Below are 15,851 nucleotides of genomic sequence, written 5' to 3'. Positions count from 1 at the left end.
AGTCACTCCTTCTCAGGGCACGTCACAACATCTGCAAGTTAAAATATTGACACTCCTCTTTTGCCACACGGCTCTCGCCATGTGTCAACTCCACACAATGAGACATGCACAAGAATGTTGCACATTCTCTCTGAAAAATTCTCCAGGGTTTCTCTTGGAGCAGCTCCACTCCAAACCTGTAACCCTGTGTCAAAGAAACATTAGTCAGTGGTTAAATGTTAAGATTGTTCAACTCCCAGCTCCTCCCGGAGCCTGTATCCTTGCCTGTAGACAAAACCCTGTAAGTTAAAACAAACTTCACATTTGCAAACAACTGTAGCTCATAAGAGTAATAAAGTATTCAGCATCACAGAGACAAGTATCATTGCAGGTTTATTCTAAATCATTAAACTCCTGCTTTTGTGCCATAATTTGCTCCAAATCATCGATCATCTCAAATTCATCCCACATTGTAATCAGTGACTTTCCTGAAGTTCGTCACTCACTTATTTCATCACTATGAGCTCAATAGTGGTTAGATAATGAGCCCATTTTAACTATTCTATAACCCTGCACATCTGCTCAGTTGTCACTTGTCTGTCTGTGCTGAATCCTTTACAAGCACATTAGAGAAACATTAGCAGTAGCATCCTAGGTCAGGCCTGGGTCACCAGACTCCAGAGGTGCTGTAAAAGGTCATAAAGTTAACACTCTGCTGTAAAAGAAGCAACACTGGCTTCAACACAGTATGTCTCTCACACTGTATTCACATCTCCACTGTAATATTCACATTCCTCAACAACACAGTGTAATTTCATCACCAACATACAGCCTGTCAACACAGTTTCCTTCACACAAAAACTCAGTAATCCTGTGGTAGAAAAACATTATTAAGTTGTGTCCTGCTGTAAATCACATGATCAAATCACATGATTAACCCTCTGCTCTAGAAAAGTAATGTAAATGTTAGCGCTGCGCAGGTGTATACACACTTTCTCACAGTGACGTCTGCATTGTGAGTAATACAGGATCATGAATAACACACTGCTGGTAAATTCACAGACACACAGAAAAATTACAGCTAAAAGCTTAAATTTGCAGAGTTCACACAGTCATGTGACCCAAAGTTTCCTCCTCTGGTCTCCTCCTGCTCCTGCAACAAAAGACACACACAGAGATACATCCACCCCTTTGTCACATCTGGGTGGGGGTTAACCTTTGCATAGTGGTGTTAAGTCAGTCAACTCTTGTCAGCTTTCAGCAGTCCAGTCAGTTCCCCATTTTTACTAATTTTTTATTCATTTATTCATTCAGTGCTGATAGTGGAATCTATCGTCGCATTTCGTTTCCACCCTCAGCAATATGACGCCATTTCAAAAAGAAAAAGAATTTAGACTGGATCACCGCTGAATCCTTTCAGACAGGGACTCGCTTCCTAATTGTCCCAATAAGTGGCTTTCTCCTGAGCCCATTTTAATTTTGGAGAAACTCACTTTGCAACCGTTCCCAACAACATGTTGTGTAGTTCTTCCTGTTCAAATGTTCAGATGTGCTTTAAATGACAGAGATTTAGCAACAAACTTTCAGTGCACTGTGAAAGTAACAGAATAAAAAGGAAAAAAGAAAGAAAGGCCTTGTTAAGTCATGACACGTGTTCTTCATCCCAGGAGGGGAAATCATACCAAACCTAACTGGCAGGTTCAACTTTGCAACAAAAGACAAATCATCAGCCAGATTAATCTCAAACATTCATCCACTCAGCCACACACCTCACACCACACAACATAACCCTGTTGTCTCATCACATAACGAGTTTCTTCTCATGTAACCAAATGTGTGCCATGTTAAAACTTCTTCACACATCAGAAACTCAACAATCAGCTCACTCATTCAAGACCCCTCATCAGCGTCCTGTTTTCTCCTCTATGATGCAACCATCTGTCCTCCAAAATAATATTCGTCCACTAGTCTATGTGTCACTTTCATCTTACTAGTGACTTGGACAAGATGACAAACAGAATCTCATGCTTCATGAGTCAAATTGTTGTCGTGTTGAACAGATTCATGTACTGATCGTCTCCAGAATGTTAGAAGAGCTTCAATGAATCATTAGAAACAACTTACAGCTGCACAGTTGTGTCAAACCAATCTTTGTGTCATTGTGGGATTTTTGTGTTTCTACATGTGACACACGTCTAAAACATGCACACAATTTGAACACAAAACAGGGACATTTGTTACCACAGCCAGATGCTGAGAGCCATTTACTTGTAGTCCTGTGTCTATATATATGTACCATTAGATGTTATTGGAATGAAATGATTGTCAGCTTTGATAGTTTCATGTATGTATGACGGTGAAAAAGCCGTCGGGAAGGAAACAGACGACATTTCAGAGGCTGCAGCAGATTTCTTTGATTTGGGGCCTTTTTCAGCTTTATTGGACAGAGCAGTGAAGATAAGTGACAGCAAGGGAGAGGGAGAGAGAAAGGGGGCGTGGCCCGGGTCAGAATCAAACCAGGCCAGCTGCTCTCCACCTCGTGGCACATGGTCACCTGCTCATCCTAGTGAGCTCCACCAGCAGCCCTTTCACACACTTTACACTGTCAAACACTGTGTGTGGACCTCAGCTAACAACAGGCTACATTTAAGTCTGGACTACATGCTTTTATATTGAGGAGATTTTTCACTGTTTTTATTCCATCAGCAGCTCAACATCATGAGCAGCTTTGACATAAAGACATCAAACTCAAGCTGACTTTAAACTACTTTTAATACAGGGGCTCAAAAACAACAACATCTTTATTATATATCAGGACAGAAAGTCATTTCATCTCAAATGGAAAACAGCTTTATTTGGAATAACCAGCACTATCAACTGGTTTGGGATCTCCACCAGTTTCATGTCTTTGCAGCTTCTCCAACAAAGTTCCTGTAAAATCAGCAATTTTGTCTTTATTGGTTTGATAGTGATTGATTATTCAGTCCCAATCATCTAAAGAACAAAATGATGTTTCTATGAGTCACAAAGCTCCAGATGTTGTCGGCTTCACAAAGAAAACAAAGGACTTAAACACAAAGTGTTTGGAGCCAAAATGTTCCCAAGCTGCTCTTTTTGAAATGGCAGAGGTACAGTGGTGTCTAACAGCACACTGTGGAAGGCAAACATGTTATTGTTGGATGAAACTTCATGAATCCTTTGTAGATTTGAGCTGTTGGAGCCTTTCTTTTCTCTTCAGGTGTACAGATGCTGAGGAGGCAGGTGAAGCAGGTGGAGCTGTTGTGATGCTGGCAGAGGGTGTGTCTTAGTAACTCTGTGAGGCAGAACTGGATCCAACATTGTGGATGTGTTGATGTTGGAGCCATTAAGAGTCTCTGGCCACACTGTAGGATTTCCCTTTGATTCACTGTGGGGGCATTTTGGAGTCTGTCAGTGAAACTCTTCATATTTGTGTTTGACTCCAGTTTATAGAAACAGAGAAATGTGTCATGCTTTTGTTCGGCCTCCACAAATACACACATTTGTTCATTGGTTGGACTTTTTGTAAGGAGACACATTGAAAACCATGTTAATAAGATCTTTTGTTTCCTGTGGATCCGACACAGAGAGTGGACTTCAGACAGAAAGCGTGGAAGAGATTTTAGAGGCCGTGTGTGGCAACAGGAAGTTTCTGTGTGTTTGCTGATCTTACATGTGGAAAACAACACGTGATGTTTGTGGAGTTCTACAATGATTGCAGCTGCCGTCATAGGTAACTCTCGCATTTAAGTTCATTTTATTATCATCATTTTATTTGAAACAATAAGTAGTTGAAACAGGGGCGATTCTAGGATCAGAGCTTTGGGGGTGCTGAGCACCAGGAGAGCTGCCCAGCCAGGCAAGATAAACTTTACTTGTCACAATGAGACTTCTTCCCCATCTCTGTCAGTCCCTGCATCCCTAAATGCCTCCAGTTGTCCCGAGTTCTCTCTGACTGTCTCCTTGGTGCATTTAAACCCCTGTTCTTCCCTGTCCTCATCGTCTGTTGTCTTCGTCTCCATTATCAGTCATCATAATTTTACCATCTCTGTGCAAGTCTGCAAATTTCTTTATTAAATCATGAGATTCTTAAATTCATCAAGTCTCTCTGTGCCTGGGTCCTCGTCACAACACATGACATCACTGTTTTGTACATTTTAACACAATTTAATCCCAACATTTGTGAAAGAAAAGCAAAACACTATTTTTGAAAAGTCTGTAACAAAACCATCAAATCTGATAAAGGTTATTTAAATGCTGCAAAAGAAGAATGGATTAGAATAAAAGAAATACATATCCTAACCTTAATTACTGGGGGAGAATAATGAATGATGCTCACAGTGAGTAAAAAGTAAACTGAGTGCATTTTTTGGACAGAGATCCACTTTTAATGTGTTTGTATAATATAATACAGATGCATAAAAAACACTCCCGAAACAGAATAAATTATTACAAATAAATTACAAAATATTTAAAAATATATATATAAAAATGGAGGCAACTTTGCCTGTGGTAGAATGTATAGAATGTATGAAAAAATCTTTACTGCAGATGCTAATTTTACTAATTTAATAATACTAATTTTGTGTTGTAAGATTTATGAGTTTCATGCTTTCATAGTGGTCCTTAGGAGAGCTTGACATTTTTATCAGGTGGTCCACACTGTAAAAAGTGTGAGAAACACTGATAAGTGTCTGTGTGCTTTTGGAAAACATTTAAAGCTGCAGTACAGAATCTTTGAAACAAGCTTAAAACATTTTTAGAAACAGAGCTTCTGCTTCTCTTTACAGCTCCTCACTCCACCAGGGCTGTTTGGTGCTTTCTGATAGTGTGCAAATGTGGTGCACGTATTGTGGCAGTCATACAGACAACTGGACGGTCCAAAAGTTAGCCTACCTATTACTGGCTGAGGTTTCAGTAGAGTTGTGGCTGAACCACATAAAAATATATAATTAATTTTAATCTCCCCAATCAATGATCATGTTATGTTGGAATGTTGTTAAACAGGGTCAAAAATGTTTCATCCCAGTTTGTTTTGCAGATTCTGTACAGCAGGTTTAATATAGGGAGGACACAACTTCCAGATTGTGAGTAAAATCAGGTTTTTTCTCTTTGTCAGTTTAACAGTTTGTGTTGTGCCTGTCACTGCTCCCTGTCTGTTTGCTTACCTGCTTCTTCCTGACCTTGTGCTTCTCCTCACGTTCCTCTCTTTCCTCTCTCCCTCTTTGGACTGACAATCATACACAAATAGATTGTATTCAATTAGATGAAAAATTACATTAACATGAAAAAAATACTATAGGGCTTTGGAGCGTGATGTCACGGGGGTGGGCGTGGAAAGGATTTTGGCCCGATCTGCCATTTTGGGGGTCTAGCGCAAGTGAAAAGGGAGCGAAGGCACACACAACAGCCATGGTTCGTATTTGCTGTGTGGTCAGCTGCAATGTTCGATCACACGACCGGCAAGAGAATAAGCTTGAAAAGGGTTTATCTTTTCATTCTTTCCCAACCTGGAAGCAACATGAGGCAGCTCGTGTATCGATGTTACCAAACGAAGGCGTCCAGCCTGGATAGCAGCTGTGAGACGAGCTGACGTGCAGTTCTCTTCCATCTCCAAATATCTGTTGGTGCTCCAGACATTTTCATTCCGGTAAGTTCTAAATATGTTCATATCTCTCTTTATAGCCTATTAGTTTTATTTTCTATGCGCTCTGAGCTCATAGCAAATTAGAACAAACATCCTACTGAGTGATTTTGCAGAACTACCTTCTATTTATAGAGTTGCTAATCATTTGGCATTATTGCAGCAAACCAGCCTATGAAATGGATGAAACACATCGTGACTGAGTTCCAGCGCTACACAAGGGACCTGCTTCAAACATACCACCATGCCAATCAGATTACTACTTCCATGTGAGGGTGAAGAGGTGACCCTTCTGGATAAGATGGTGAAGGTTTGCTGCGTTTTGGTGAACAGTGTGGTAGTAAAACCAGGGAAAAATGAAACCTGCTCCTGTTAAATATTCTTAAGTCTTGTGCTGTTAAAATTGCTGTATTTTTTCAAAAGATACAGTAAATAAAGTAATGTTAGTAGTGGGTGATATCATGTAAAAACTCATGATTTTGTGTAAACATTTTGTCATTTGTAAACTATAAATGACATGGATTCTACATTGGAACTGATGTGATGTTCTATAAGGTGGTTTTAATTTTAAAAAAAAAGAGGCAAAAATTATTTTGTTTCTTTATTCAAATTTTGAACAGTGGGACTCAGTCAGTAGATATTCAGTAAATGCAAATTATTTACACGGCAGTGCACTACAGGCATAAATCTAGACCCCTAGATAAAACATTATGGGTCATTCCCACAACCCACAGCTTTACTGTGTTCCAGCAAAGTATCCAATAGCAGTGACAACTCCTCCACAGTAGCAGGTGGGATTTTTCTGTTTTGAGGACGCCTCCTTTTACCTGTCAATACGGATGGTCTGTTTATGTTTTGATCAAGAGCCTTTTTTTGGGCAGCTGAAGAGGAGAAGTCTATCTTATGGCCAACCTCTGGCTGTATCTTGGTCACATTAACCAGCAAAACCCAGTATGCAGGTTCATCTGTAACAGTCCTTGTGCCACAGATCAACACTGTTGCTTCTACTTTAAACAGAAGAGCAGCGACATGGCTGCGGGTCTCTGCGACTCCGGCCTTACAGGTGCAGTGGGCGGCTTCAACCTTCCCTGTGATGCTCACAGTGACCCATGGCTGCAATGCTGGTTCATTCAGTCTTAGAGTGCAGTACCTGAAACACACACAGACAAAGTTCATTTAAAGACAAGAACTATGAGCCAAGGCCGACGTAAGTATGTTTTATCTACTTTATCATAAATGTAACAAAGTGTTTAGAAAGTTAGCACATACATGTCATTTTTCATTTCTTTATGTGTCCATCTATAGAACGCTGCATGTTATAGTGTAAATCTGCCTGTTCTGTCAGAAACCTGCCTGCAGAAAATGAACCTAAAGCATGTAATGCAAGGATGTCATCACTTTAGAGATGGAGAAAGCATAAAGTGACAATTATGAATCACTTAATATGATAAGGAGATTCTGCAGGTCATTAATCAATGTATAAAATTAAAATAAAATGTATTTTTAGTGAGACAGGATACAAACATGGAAGCAAGATGTATAATTAGAATTATTTATAATAAATGTGAATTAATTAGTGCAATTTCTTTAACCATAAAGAATAACTAAATCCTTCAGGACAATGTCACATCAATGCACTGAACTCACTATGTTATCCCTCCAACAGCCTCCACATGTTCTCACTGTAATTTCCCCTCATGAATGAATTTATGCTGCACTAATGTGAATGTTTGCAGGGAAATCAAACGCATTTCACACGCAGTACTCGAGCTGACATACCTTTGTTTGAATGACGACTTGTACGCGCTGACTCCACAGACAAGGTACGAAAATATGTCAGGCTACGTCAGTAGCGCTTGGTCTTCAGGGTTTCTACTCCACGGCCGTATTTCATACGGGTCCACATTTCCAATGCACGCTATTTTCTGCAAGTACCGCTGCTTCGCCTCTGGACGCAATCGGTCTCTATACAGTTCATTCTCTTTTGAGAGGCTCTTAAGCATCTTTCTTGTAGTCGTCGTTCCAACACAGTGTGTTTACTTTGATTCGTAGACCCCGAAAATGGCGCTGCGCTCCCACAATGCATTGCGGCGTGACGTCAACTCCAAAGCCCTATTAAGATCACTAACAAAAAGTCCTCTCTCAGTGTACTTTCAACCAAAAGGCAAATAACCCAACCACATAAAAGATATAAATACTGAAACACTGATCCAACATTATTCTTGATTGACGGATCATTTGATTTTACACTTTTACCTGAATGTGGCTCCTTTTTTTGGAAAAAACTTCCTTATATCCATTATGAACCTGGCTTACTCTCTCTACACAAACACACACACACACACACAGACACACACACACACACATACACACACCAGGAGTTATAAGGTTAATGGGCATCCAAATCCAAGATGGCGCCGCGTATGGATGCCCTGGTGCTTCAGTGCGTTACTTCTGTTTTGTTTTTGTGCATAACTTCTGTGTCTGGGCACTCCTCTGGATATTCATACACCAGAGAAGAGCTTCTTAACTACAGGACTACAACACCTGTGGATTTACTTCCAATATTTGTCGCATCTGCGGCAGATTTACTGCAGAGTCTGATCAGGAAAGTGAGACGTCGAAAGAGAGGAAAGCGAGCCGGCGCACTCGTGCGTCTGAGGAGACGCGGACTGCGAACTGCTCTTCCTGGGATCTTCCTTTCCAATGTACGCTCACTCAGGAATAAGATAGACGAGCTGGCCCTGATGAGAAGCATGAACAGAGACTTTGCCTCCTCCTGTGTCTTATGTTTTACGGAGTCGTGGCTCTGTGAGGACATCCCGGACTGCGCGCTCGAGCTGGAGGGCTTTCATCTGAAGCTCTCCAAACCTGTCGTGAGGACCAAAAAACTGTGGAGCAACGAGGCTGTGGAGGAGCTTCGCACGTGTTTGGAGTCTACAGACTGGGACACAATGAAGGCTGCTTCTAACAGCTTGGACGAGTTTACGGACACTGTCACCTCCTATATCCACTTCTGTGAGGACAGCATTGTGCCATCACGCACCAGGGTGAGTTATAACAATGACAAACCCTGGTTTACTCCTAAACTCAAAAAGCTGTGGCTGGAAAAGAGAAAGGCGTTCAGAAGCGGAGACAGGGACTGCTACAGAGAGGCCAAGTACAGGTTCACTAAAGAAGTGGACATTGCTAAAGACCAGCACTCTGAGAAGATGCAGCAGCAGATCTCAGAGAATGACTCGGCCTCTGTGTGGAAAGGTTTTAAGAATATCACCAACTACAAGCCTAAAACCCCCCACTCCACTGATGACTTGCTCTTGGCCAACACCCTTAACGACTTTTACTGCCGTTTTGACGAGCCATCAGGCAGCCTTCACACCTCCAACGGCCCCAACAATAGAGGCACTTTGGACACTCATTCCCCCACCTCTCCCCCCTCCATAGAGCCATCACCACCTTCAAACACTTCACCTACAACACCCCCCTCCTCACCCCACACAAAAGAGGATTTCACACCACCTCCTCCCACCACAACTCTTCATATTCATGAAGCAGGTGTGAGGAAGCAGTTTAAGAGTCTGAATGCTCGAAAAGCTCCCGGCCCAGACGGTGTGTCTCCTGCCACCCTCAGACACTGTGCAAACGAACTGGCCCCAGTGTTTTCTGGCATTTTCAACTCCTCACTGCAGGCATGTCATGTGCCTGCCTGCTTCAAGTCCTCTACCATAATCCCTGTCCCCAAGAAACCTCGGATCACTGGACTAAATGACTACAGACCTCTGACATCTGTGGTCATGAAGTAATTTGAGCGCCTGGTTCTCTCCTATCTCAAGACCCTCACGGGCCCCCTCCTGGACCCCTGCAGTTTGCATACAGAGCCAACAGGTCTGTAGATGACGCCATCAACATGGCCCTACACTTCATCCTGCAGCATCTGGACTCCCCAGGAACCTACGCCAGGATCCTGTTTGTGGACTTCAGCTCTGCCTTCAACACCATCCTTCCAGACCATCTCCGAGGCAAGCTTTCCCAGATGAATGTGCCTGATCCCATCTGCCGGTGGATCACTGACTTCCTGTCGGACAGGAAGCAGCATGTGAGGCTGGGAAAGAATGTCTCGGACTCCCGGACCATCAGCACCGGCTCCCCTCAGGGCTGTGTTCTTTCTCCTCTGCTCTTCTCCCTGTATACCAACTGCTGCACCTCCACCCACCAGTCTGTCAAGCTAATCAAGTTTGCAGATGACACCACCGTTATTGGACTCATCTCGGACGGGGATGAGTCTGCCTACAGGAGGGAGGTTGAACGTCTGGTGTCCTGGTGCAGCCACAACAACCTGGTGCTGAATGCCCAGAAGACAGTGGAGATTATTGTGGACTTCAGGAAGCACACAGCCCCACTCCCCCCCATCATCCTGACTGACACCCCCATCACCTCTGTGGACTCATTCCGCTTCCTGGGTACCACCATCACCCAGGACCTGAAGTGGGAGCCCACCATCACCTCCGTCATTAAGAAAGCCCAGCAGAGGATGTACTTCCTGAGGCAGCTGAAGAAATTCAACCTGCCAACACGGACGATGATGCAATTCTACACCGCAATCATCGAGTCCATCCTCACCTCCTCCACCACCGTGTGGTACGCTGGAGCCACTATCAGGGACAAACAGAGACTGCAGCGTGTTGTGCGCTCTGCTGAGAAGGTGATTGGCTGCAGACTCCCATCTCTGCAGGACCTGTACACCTCCAGGACATTGCGGCGTGCAGCTCGGATCTCAGCTGACCCTTCTCACCCTGGACACAGTCTGTTTGACCTGCTCCCCTCAGGCAGGAGGCTCCGGTCCATTCGCACCAGAACCTCTCGCCATAAGAACAGTTTCTTCCCCTCTGCTGTTGGACACATGAACAATAACCGTACGACTGTTCCCACCACTAACACATGACCCTACGCTGTGTTCACTGCATCTGTAGAGAGTTGAAAATAGCTTTCTAGTAAAATCTAGTATCAGAATTAAACTGGGGAAAACAGCCCAGTTGTTGTTGTGTTTTGTTGTGATTGTATCTTTGTACCTGTCATTTAAAATGCTATCCTACATCCAGCCGCTAGAGGGCGCATTACGCGCAGTGGTATCGAGTAGGGTTTTGGGGCACAGAGGAAGAATAAACCTTCCTGTTGTGAAACTGACATCAGCTCAACGTGTGTCCCTTTTTCTATTCTTTATCACAGGTTAGTAAATGCATTTAAATGAATGTATACTGCAGACCTTACAAACGGACGATGTTGTTTATGTGGGTAATGAGCGCAATTCGCTAAAGAAATGGATTAATTCTGAGTTGTGTCTGAATTGTGGGTTAAGGCTGCAGGCTAAATGATGCTAATGCTAGCGGACTTGGCTAATGTGGAATACTGAGTGTGTGTGGGGAAGCTAATCTGACTTGTGAGAGACTTCTGGACTGTGAACTCTTAATGTATTATTCACTCGGATAAATGGGCTTCATACTATGTTTTATTCTTCTGGTTGATCTTGTGGTTACAAGAACAAGTTTGTGGTTTAATACAAAGACATTTATAAAGTGTTATAAGGAAACTGTTTGATCAATGCTGACTGCACAGTAGGAGTGAACACTGTTAAAGCAGCATTGCACTCTATATAGTTGTAGGTTGTATAAGAACAGTGAATATGTTTGTTTTATGTCAAAGACATTATTTTCTTGTAAAGAGTAAAATAGCTATATTTAAAAAAACAGAAGTTACATTGTCAGTACAGTGGAAATACATTTCACATAAATAATTTAGTGCTGAACAAGAATTAAAATGAGTTAATTTTATGATGTTTGTAAATGCAGTTAAAAATGAAGTACAGAGTACACTATTGTGTTTTGTTTATCTTTGTAAAACAAATCAATGGATTTAAGCAATATTTCGTTTATGTTTTGTCAAAGTTGTATTGAGAGATTTATACAGTCTCTAGCTCAGGGAACTGTGGCCATGTATGGTAAACTGGACTGAAACATAAGGCCATTTCTTTGCAGTTAGTATGGTGATACCTGAAGCTGTTCTAAGCTGTTGTGAAGAATAAACCTTCCTGTTGTGAAACTGACATCAGCTCAACGTGTGTCCCTTTTTCTATTCTTTATCACAGCGCCACACGTTGTTGAACAGGAAACCAGTTGCCCCTCTGGTCACCATCTTAGGGAGGCAACACATCATTCCATGTTTGCACTAATCACCACCTGCACTCATGTATATATCTTTCTACGTAGCACTTTTAATTCTTATTCTTATTTTTATTTTTTCATGTCTATTTAAGCGTAATTTATGACAGTATGTTTGCACTGAAGCACCGCAGCAATTTCCTAATGTTGTAAACCTGCTCAACATTTGGCAATAAAACCCTTTCTGATTCTGATTCTGATCCAGTCAGTTAGCTTGTAAGTATCCATTTCAAACAGGACAGTGGTAACAACAGCAGGCTACGGACAATTTTAAGTTTTAGATTTTAAATAGGCTGTATGCATTTCAATGGGAGCAACAGGACGGTCAAATCTCGCTGATTTTACTACAGAGCAGGACGGATTGTAGGGTAGCAAACCTCGTCGGAAAACACATTTTCAACACTGCAGGTTACCTGGTGTAATGTTTTTCAGCTAAAAAGAAACATGGTCTGACTCCTACCTAACTATATAAAGAGTAAATGAAGGTTAAATGTAGCTAATATGTCCTGTTTTAAGCCAGGCACTTACACCTCCACTCCGCTGCGTCTCAGCCACCATCGCTCTGGCAGAAAGGGCGCTAGAGCCAGAGTAGAGGAGAGGCGAGCTGGAACAAACCATTATGGGAGGGGGGGTATCTATACTTTTGTTGTTAAAATGTTACGTCTCAACCAAATACTGTATGCTTTTTATATTTTTAGTAGTGTGTCACACAAACAGCAAATATTGTCAAAAAAGTAAGAAATCTTTGGGGGTGCTTTGATTCATTTGCTGAAGCACCCCCAAAAATGGGCTAAAATCGCCCCTGAGTTGAAATATTAAGAAATAAATAGTAATTCATGTTTGTTGATTAGATTTATATGTTTAAATGTGTTATTTGTGCTAATTGTGCAATTAGATAGGAACCTTTTCTAAAGTTGTGTTGTGGCTAAGAGGGCATTTTTTGGCTGTCACACTCAGCAAGCTAATTAAGAGACGAGCCACGAGGTTTGCACGTGTGCAGAAATATAAATAAAGAGTGCCTTTTTTTGGACCTCCCCACCACGTAAAAATGAAAGTTTATTCCCTTTGAGTGAGGCCAATGAGGTAAATGTTTTATTTATTATCGTTGTATGTAAATGCGCGACTGTTGCGTGGTATTCAAGTGCAATAGCCGCAGTGTGAGGTGTAATGTGTACTTTATTGATCATTTTGTTGGAATGTTTCGTTGTATATAATGCTTAAGGACTTTAGTAAGAATATTCATTTAAGTTTGTATTTCCTTTTAGTTCTGACGGCATTGTATCGGCTGTGGTTGGACATCATTACATGTTAAGATGTGGAAGAATCCTCCTGTCCGAAATAAATGTCAGTTTAAACACAAAGAACAAGTTGAGCTTTATTAAGACTCGAGGGGAGTAACAATGATCATTGTTCTCACAGCATTTTGAGTGGGAACAGTTCAAAGTTATTTACTGATTGAAACAAGCTGAATGTTTCTGTGCACGATGAAGAAGATCAGCAGCAGGAGCTCAGCTGATCAATGAATTGACATCTATCAGTCGTTTCATGAGATGAAGTCATCAGCAGACATTTGTTCTAACTGTGTGATAAATGTCAGAACGTCAGGGCTCTGCTTTAGTCACTACTTGATGATCATTGGCTCATTGTTGAATCCAGTGGCCCAGTCTGACCTCTGACCCTTTGCTGCAGGTCTTCTGTGTTATCTCCACTTTCATGTCTGATCTTCTGCTGTATCGTCCAAAATAAACATCTGAATCATTTCCAACACTTCAGCAGATCTTTAGTTTGGGCAGTACAGCACAAAATAACACATATTGTACTATACTGCCCACTTCCTGATCTTATTGGATCTGTGTGTGAGGTTGGTGAAGGAAACACATGTTTACTGAGTGAATCGCTGCCATTAGGAACTAGTTTTTCATATCACAGCCTAGAAATCACACAGGACCATTTCTGCAAGTGAAAAATGGAGGAAAATAATTGTATAGTTTGTGCGTGTGAAGTAGTCAGACTCGAACGTCAAGGAAGGTGGTAGGGAAGCAGACATTTCAGATTTCCAAGGTGAGCAACTTATTTACAGTGAAGTTAATTTAATGTAACTTAACAAAACTTCCTCCCCAAATAAACTCTATTAACAAAACTCAACATAACATGGATCTGGTGACACAGCTCACCTCTCCTCTCTCCTGCATCTGATAGAGACTGGCTTTAAATAGGGCCACCAATTTCCCTCCAATTGCCCAGCCAGTACCACTCACTCAACTGAGGGATCTAAAACGCTACACAGATTATCCAAAAAACACAAAACCTCTACACACTTCTAACATGCACATTTACACAACTAAATGGCAGTATTAACGAAAGGAAGAACATTCAACAAATCCCTTTAAACCTTAACACAAACAAAAGGAAGCATCTCTATGGAAAAAGAAACCCCTCCACTTTGTTTGACCTGCTGATGTCATATGTGACATCATCAGGACTTTAAAATGAGGAAATCCCAGGCGGGCGTTTCCCCACACCTGACCCTTAGGACGACTGAAAAGACAGACAAAGTAAGTATGAACAAATGACTTAATCTGTAACATAATAAAATATAAAGAAACATAACTTAGTATTTGTCTTAATTTGCAGAATGTTTGATTTGCCGGCAACAGAACGCTTACACAAACAAACCCGGGATAGTGAGTGAAGCAATGTTACTTGACAAATAGCAAATCATAGCAAATACATAGAAACAGAATAATGTGTACAATGTGCAAGAAAAGGTAAACACATATGGGACAAATGGAGAGCATTGCAACTGCTCCTCCACTTTGTCACAGTGCGACTGTTGTTTGTAAATGAAAACTTATCCCAACTACATGTGCTGCTGACCTTTGACCTTTTCTTTAGGTGCACAGAGGCCAGAGGAGTCTGTGGAAACATCCAGAACTGAGGCAGTGCTACAGATGTCTTCAAATAAAGTGGTGTATTATCCATGGATGCGTTCCTGTTTAGACCTGCTCGCTGTCAATGGGCTTCATTCCATTTCAGACTGCCGGTGGTCGGCTGGAATCTAAACTCAACATGGCTCCTGTGTTAGAAGAGCCTCTGATTTTAAAATATGCACATTGAATAGTTTCTTTCCAGCACTATGGAGCTACCAGCCCAGTATATGTAGCCACAGTAGATGGAGTTTTCAAGCTGGACTGACAAACATCAGGACTCATGTAATCCCTACATGTGGACCTTTCATAGATGGATCCAAGTGCAGATTCAACTCTGCATTACATTTGACTTCAGCTGTTACACACTTTCATTTTCTAGCTGTGTCACTTCCTGCTTTTTGGATCAGATAGTTTATCCATGTCCACAAAATCATCTATATTTTCCAGTCTTCATGCAGCCGATATTTTATGTGAACTCCAATCTGCCACCTGCCATCACGTTTTCAGGGTTAGTTCAGTGTTGGACATGTAGGACAAACAGCAGCACATGTTCTCTAAATGTTTGCAGTCATTTTTAAATGACGCTGATACTACATGAGCCATTTTCCACATTTATTGTCTTTGAACAGAGAATAATAAAGCCATCAAACATATACAGGCTTCTGCAAATACAAACTTCTGTGGTGCATTTGATGACCTGCAGAGGAGAACAAGTCGGGCTTTTCAGCCCTAACACAACCTCTTTGTTCTCAATACTACAAAACCTTAAAAGGCTGATATGCAAGTTTGCATGAATCACCAACACAGTTGTATTTGTTTCTAGTATAGTTATAAATAAGGTGATCAAATATCTGCTGACTGATTAGATCCAGTATCTATTACAGATGAACTGGACATCACAGCATGTTGTTGATCCGTCATATCAAACTAAACAGTGTTGCTGGTGTAAATATCCTCCAATAAAGTCAGATGGGCTGAGGGCTGCTGTTGCCAGGTAACGCTGATGTCACACTGGATCTTCTGATCTTGAGCATCGTAGCTCGGAGTCTGATGTTGGCTCATGTG

The sequence above is a fragment of the Aulonocara sp. 'chitande type north' Nkhata Bay genome, linkage group LG3 (genome assembly GCF_057382095.1).
Source record: "Aulonocara sp. 'chitande type north' Nkhata Bay isolate Kocher_YH1m ecotype deep benthic linkage group LG3, A_spYH_male_GT1.1, whole genome shotgun sequence".
NCBI classification, from domain to species: domain Eukaryota; kingdom Metazoa; phylum Chordata; class Actinopteri; order Cichliformes; family Cichlidae; genus Aulonocara; species Aulonocara sp. 'chitande type north' Nkhata Bay.
The sequence above is the reverse complement of the archived record's forward strand: the minus strand, read 5'-3'. Positions refer to the sequence as shown.